This window comes from Lathyrus oleraceus, chromosome 1 (genome assembly GCF_024323335.1).
Source record: "Lathyrus oleraceus cultivar Zhongwan6 chromosome 1, CAAS_Psat_ZW6_1.0, whole genome shotgun sequence".
Lineage (NCBI taxonomy): Eukaryota > Viridiplantae > Streptophyta > Magnoliopsida > Fabales > Fabaceae > Lathyrus > Lathyrus oleraceus.
In genome coordinates, this window is record NC_066579.1 from 375,371,133 (window position 1) to 375,377,644 (window position 6,512).

General features: G+C 37.3%; 1 long non-coding RNA gene across 1 annotated transcript; it reads left to right on the forward strand.

Moving 5' to 3' along the window:
* Positions 1-1,533: 1,533 nt before the first annotated feature.
* Positions 1,534-5,750, forward strand: LOC127137636 (uncharacterized). Its single transcript, XR_007808717.1, has 3 exons — positions 1,534-2,163; positions 2,271-3,650; positions 3,747-5,750. It is a non-coding gene; the product is annotated as an uncharacterized LOC127137636 (long non-coding RNA).
* The last annotated feature ends 762 nt before the right edge of the window (positions 5,751-6,512 follow it).

The window sequence follows — 6,512 nt, forward strand, 5'->3', positions numbered from 1 at the left end:
TGGTCGATTTTAGTGAAAGCTACTTTGTGTCAATCGACGAAAACATTGTTGGACTACCCAAAACAAGTGGGGAAACATCCCTTTGCATTTTTTTGAAACAAAGTACCTTTCATTTGAGAAAATGTTTAAGAGTTAATCGCACGGCGGCGAGAAAAGGTTTGATTGGTTTGATGTGTTTTGAGTGATGGTGAGAACTTGGATGGGCGAGATATCCATCTCGAATCCTAGTCTCAGGAGTGCGTGGTATCCACCACGTTCCATTTCCATATTATTTGCAAAAATGCTTAATAGGAATTAAGTGTTTTTTTGAATTTGATTGAGAAAGGGTTTGAAGAAACCGCATTGACAATTTTAAATGATGACGAGAGCTAAGATAGGCGAGGCATCCACCTCGAATCTTAATCTCAGGAGTGCACGGTATCCACCACGTTCCATTTCCATCTTTATTGAAAAGGTCTTAAATATGAATTAAGTTTTTTGAGTTTTTATTGTGAAAATGGCTTGACGTTGGATCAAGCATTTGATGAGTGTTTGAGAAAGATATGAATATAGTGGTTTGGAAGAAAAGGAAGAAATGGATTGATTTGTTTATTGGGAAAATACTCGACGTTGGATCGAGTCGTTATTTTTGATCCTTTTGAAAAAGAAATTGGTTTTATTCTTGTGTTAGTAGTTAGCTAAACAGTGAAGCAAGTAAAGAAGGAAAATAGTAAAATATTATTACACGTCATGGGAGTGGGGTACATTTTGTCAAATGGGGATTCAATGTAAAGGAATAATTAAAATGGAACACAATAATCAACAAGAAATGCATGAGTGTAAGTGCAAGAGAAACCTCTCATTGTAAGAAAGCCCAAGAGTAAGCTGTGTGAGGTTGACGGCGATGCTTAAAGGCAATCGGCTTACAAGGGTGTGGAGATGGGGAATTTACAACTAAGCATTGTGCTCAAAACCGGATTATGCATCATGTCAACATTGAATGATCATGTGCAAACAATCGAAACGCGGCGAAATTCTATTGCTATCTCGATAAAATAATCATGGGTAAACAACATAAGAACGGTTGAATCCATAAATTACAATCGATGCTTTGTCAATTAAAATAAATAAAAGGGGTAAATATTAAAATAATAATGAGTATAGAAGAAATTAAATTAAAACATAAACATGAGAATTAAGAATAACATAAAAAATTAAATGATAAACAACCAAACTACCACACACGGGTATCAAACCCACCACACAAAGGGAGATGAGACCACTCTCCCTCCACTCAACCATGGACAACCAGTTGTTAGACTAGCAGCGGCCAAAGTATATAAACAAAGAATTAAAAGGAATAAGTAGAAAAATAAAAAAACTAATAAAGGCCAGCATGGGCCATATGAGTTTGGGCCGAAAGAGAACCCAACGGTCCTTGAACCGTGGAGATTCGGATCAAACAAAACCCGCCCCATATTGGCCCACAATGATGTGGTGGGAATACTGACCAAGCCCTAGCCACGTGGCTGTTGTGCGGCGGGACCAGGACACAAACGGTCTCAATAGCGGTCAGCTGTCCGCAACTCATGGGGAAATGGCAAATGAGAAAACCAAAGGTGCATTGGGTAAAGCAAACGTTATCAGTGTTGTTTCCCAAACTATCAGAGCCATTAACACCACCACTACAGTAAGTCATAATAAAGATATAGAAGGAAACAAAAGCAAAAGGACGGTAACACTCGTCCCTCTCCCTAAGTAGATCCGAACACTTCGCAGAACAACAACACTTTTCTCAGTAGGGAAAACTAAGCACGAAACCAGAAGGAAATCATCCATCTAACGACGATGAAGAAAAACGAATCTTAAACCGGAAATAAACAAGATCACCTAGTCTTCATCTATGGTCAGTGGTGAAACGCGTCCAGTTGAGATCAAATCAAAAATCAAAAACGTGAATTGGAAAACGAAACTCACCAGCCAAAACAAAGCAGGCTCTTGGTTCTCAGAGTTTTAATCGAATTGGCCACTGAGACCAAAGGAGTATCGGGGTTGGAAGTGCTTGCGGTGCTGCCAGTTTGTCTACCCTGTTTTGGTGTTTTGTTCTGTAAAGATAAGTTGTACCTTGTAGTTTCCCTTGTAAAATATTTGCTTGGTTTTTGTTGCTGCGTATTTTCACTGCCGGTAAATGGTTATTCACTGCTAATTTGGCTTTACTATGGTAAATATGAAAAATGCTTATTGTCATGGCTTATTTTTGCTCATTCTCTTTGAACTCTGTTTGTTTTCAGGTACTTGTGGTATTTCCTGAAGCACTCAATGAAAGAAAACCAAACTTCGAGCAATCGGATGATAGAGGCAATGGAATCATTGTTTTAGATCAGTACCTATCAAAGAAAACATCTTTGCTGATGGGGCATTAGTTAAAGCTCCAGCAGGTACCAAACTATGAGGATCAAACATGTAAAAGTAGCCACCAGATACAATTGAGAGAAGGTCGCATTCTGAATAGAAACAAACCAATCCCAAACCATAATTAATCGTGTTGTCGCGTAATCTCCATGGAGGAAGGAGCTGGAGACTACTGAATTCCTCTCGACTCAAGCAAGCACCTTTAAAAATTGCTACAAGAACAGGCTCTTGGAATTCACCTAAATTATGATGAAGCAAAGACTGGCGAGGATGTTTCCCTCTTATCATAAACTAGATGTAACTTCTTGGCTTTGCAGCAATCTGCCAACTCAAGAAGGTCAAACAACAAAACTTCATTGTTTCTATACAAAGCCAAAAGTTCACTTATTTTATTGTAGTCCATGCACGACAGATTTTTAGTCATATCTTCACTGACTAAAGAGAGGCAATAAACTGACTGTACTCCCAGCCTTTCTGCCAAATCATTATTGATACATGGATGCACAAAATGTCTCCCAACAAGAGAAATATTTTCCAGCCAAGGTGCATCGTTGTATACAACAACTCCTGAATGTATAAGAACTCCAAAAGCATCAGGAATCAACAAGGGACTGTAAAAAAAGATCAAAATGTGACTTCTGCGAGCAACATTCTTGTATAGCTTCAAGAGCACAGCAGACAAAATTTAACTGATCTTTTGAAATAGGAACTCCATGCACATCATTCTGCAACTTCTGTAGCATATGAAGATAGTCTGGAATACCAAAACTCAATTTGACTCCTAACTTTATCATCAATCTTTATACTCTTGCTTTCAATTCAATGAAGTCATCAGTATTAATATATTCTTGCAATTTTGAACAAAGGAAGGGTATTTCTTTTTGCAAGTGAGCATCAAAATCAGAATCCAGTAATCAATCTGTCTTCAGCTGTGTATAGGACTTAGATAGCTCAATTAATTGTTTTGGATAAACATTTACATTTGGGTAATCCATCCGCCCAAGTTTTGTTTGTAGATATGTCTCATTAGAATCAAATTTTGTGACAAATTGATTTGAACATGAATATGTTCTCTTCCTCTGTGGTGGTAAGGGTCTGCTGTGATTGTTGGACTAACTGCTGCTGCAGTAGGTGCAGTAGTGGCAGGTGGTGTTGCTGCAAGTAAAACCATGGCTACCGATGCTCCTCAAGCTACAAATAAACTTGGTGAAGACCTTTACAAAGTAATATCGCGAATAGAATCCTTCAAGTCAACAACGGTATGCAAACGATAATTATAATGTATACTGCAAGTTTTCTTTTTAGTTTAAGCTTTGAATTTTTAGTTTAAGCTTTTGTTTCTTCATTGGCTTTAGGTGGGATCAATACTGAAATCATACCGATGGGCGCCTTTGTTCCAGTTGAAAAAAAACAGTGCTATGTTGGCCGTTCTTCTGTTGTAAGCCAAAAAATCAGAGACACAAAAGCACACACTCCAAGTATCATGAGAGTCATGTCTTGGAATGCTTCCCAAACAAAAACCCAGAAGCTTTTAGCTTGACTTTCAGTGGATTTATAGATTCCATACATCTGTTGTTTCTTTATCCGGTAGATCAATCTCAATATTAATCCTATCGATGTTGGATGTACAAAGCTTGTCTGCAATGCCATCAATCTTACCATGATATTTCAACTCCTTTACATCATGTCCTCCAACAATAGACCCCAATTCATCGCCACAGATTTGAAGTCATACATCTTCAACATAACCGGCACTTTGTAATCACTTGGTTTCGCGCCTTGGATAAAATGAAATGTTGCTTTGGAAACAAAAATTGCAACCTAATGTGAACCACATGCTAAATCTCCTTTTGATTTTTGATTTTTGGGTATTGACTGTTGTGTGGTTTGGTTTGATTTTAGAAGGGCTTTGGTTGCGTTTGATGCAAGGCTATGATAGTCGCGTGATGACACTTGCCGTTGGCGATGATACTTGCAGAGTTTTGGATTTGCTGCGGGATTGATCTAGTATTTATCATTAAGCCTCTGAAGATTATAGTGTTTATCATCTTTCAATTCCTGAACGGCTCCAACATTTCGAAGAAACGTAATAAAAGAAGCAGCAGCGTCTTCAGGAGACTTGAGTCGAGCTACAATGTCGGCCCTGCGTTCAACCATATCCTGAGGCACGTCTTCAGTTTGGTAGAGTGTCTTGTGAAAACGCCTCTAAATCTTCAAGTGATAGTTACATATATGGTAAAGGCCACTCAGAAAACTCTGAAGTAGTTGACTCACCACATATAGGACTCACTATACTGTATGACTGTATTACCTCGGGAACATCAATTCTATCACAAGTTACAGTATCTATATCAACATTGAGAAGTTGCGTAGGATGAGTTGACATATTCAAAGAATTGTCAATGTCAATCACTTGATTCATGACAATTTGAAGATCTTAAAAATAAATGTCGTCACATTGTGTAATGTCTGAACTTACAATAGGACTCTGTCTTTCCAAAGAAACTATATCATGGTTAACAGTACTGCAAATGTTATTTAAATTGGGGACTTTATTCCGGCGCTCGCACGATGAAACTTCAGCTTCTACCAAGTTTACCAAATTTATTCTCTCATCTGGAATAAATCCTACGAAAGTAGCATCTGCTTCCCATTCCACAGGAAAACTACCAGGGTTCTTTTGAGATGTAGCAATTTAATGAGCCATGTAAGGTTCTTTATGTAAGTCTTCTGTAGAAATCTGGTTTTGTGAAAAAAGCATGGTTGTGGGTGATTTTCTTGGAAGATCAGCTTCATTTGTGGGAGATTTCACAAGATTTAAAACACGAGGATGCTGAAAACTATTTTGGTTTCTCCTCCTCTACCAAATCTTTCAGCTAAGGTGTCAAGGAGCCTGAACCAATATGTGTATTATTTTTCTCAACAAAAAATTCATTTTATAAACAGCTTGGAAAATCTTTCTCATGCTTCTGCAGTTCATTGTAAGCAAAGTTGGCATCTTCCTCCTTGTAATTAAAACTCAGGTGTGAGTTTTGTAAATTATGTATGTTTTGGACAATCTTATGGTTTGCAATGAATATGACATATGACATGAATGAGAATTGGTGTTTCTTGTAGCAAGACAAAGATCTCTCTTTGTATCTTAGAAACTCCATGTATTCATGTGATGAGATGATTTTTGATTATAAGTTATTCATATGCCATGTACATGGATGATTATGATTGAATGAATGAACGAAGTAATCGAAGTATGAATGAGTATGTGGAAATTCTTGAATATGAATGGAAAACTTTCCAATGTAATGAAGAAATATGAATGAAAATTTTGAATATGAAATGTAGAATTTTGAAGGTGAAAAGGAGAATATAAATGTGAATAAAGAAATATGTATGGAATTTCTTTGAATTATGAATGATGACCCAAAACAAAATTGTAGGTGTTTAATTGGCTGCATTATATGGTAAAACACTAATGTCTTGACTGATGTCATGACATGTATGTGTGACTACATTGTAGTTACTGCAGGACTAGCTAACACAGGATTTATTGAATGTCAAACTGGATGCTGTGACATTCATACCTGTCAACACATACTAAGGAATAGAACAACAGGAGTTCTGTTAGAACTTAGTATTCATTTGCAGTCTGGTTATCAAGGAAGAACCAGACCTGGCATAAGGCCTACTGACTGAATGTCAAACTGGATGTTGTGACATTCATCATTGACAGCAGCTACTGAAGATTAGGCAGAGTGGTGTTCTGCTATACTTCAGCATATTACTTAGTTTGTTCTTCAAGAGAATAACAGAACTAACTTAAGGCCAATTGTGTAAATGTTAAGTTGGACACTTTGACATTTATTAATGTAAGCTGTTACTGTAGTATGGTCATTTTGATCATGTACAGGTCAGCAAAATTGTACAGTCTGTTTTCTGGAAAAACAGACTCAGCATATGGTCCTTGATGTCAAGCTGAATGTTGTGACATTCATTCCTGACAGCATATGCTATATTGTAGGTTGTTCAGTTTTCTGTTTCAGCTTTTTCTCAGGCTATTCTTCAGGGATTCAACAGCTGAGAGAAAATCCGGGAAATCAACAACCAAGCTACAATTAAGGAAC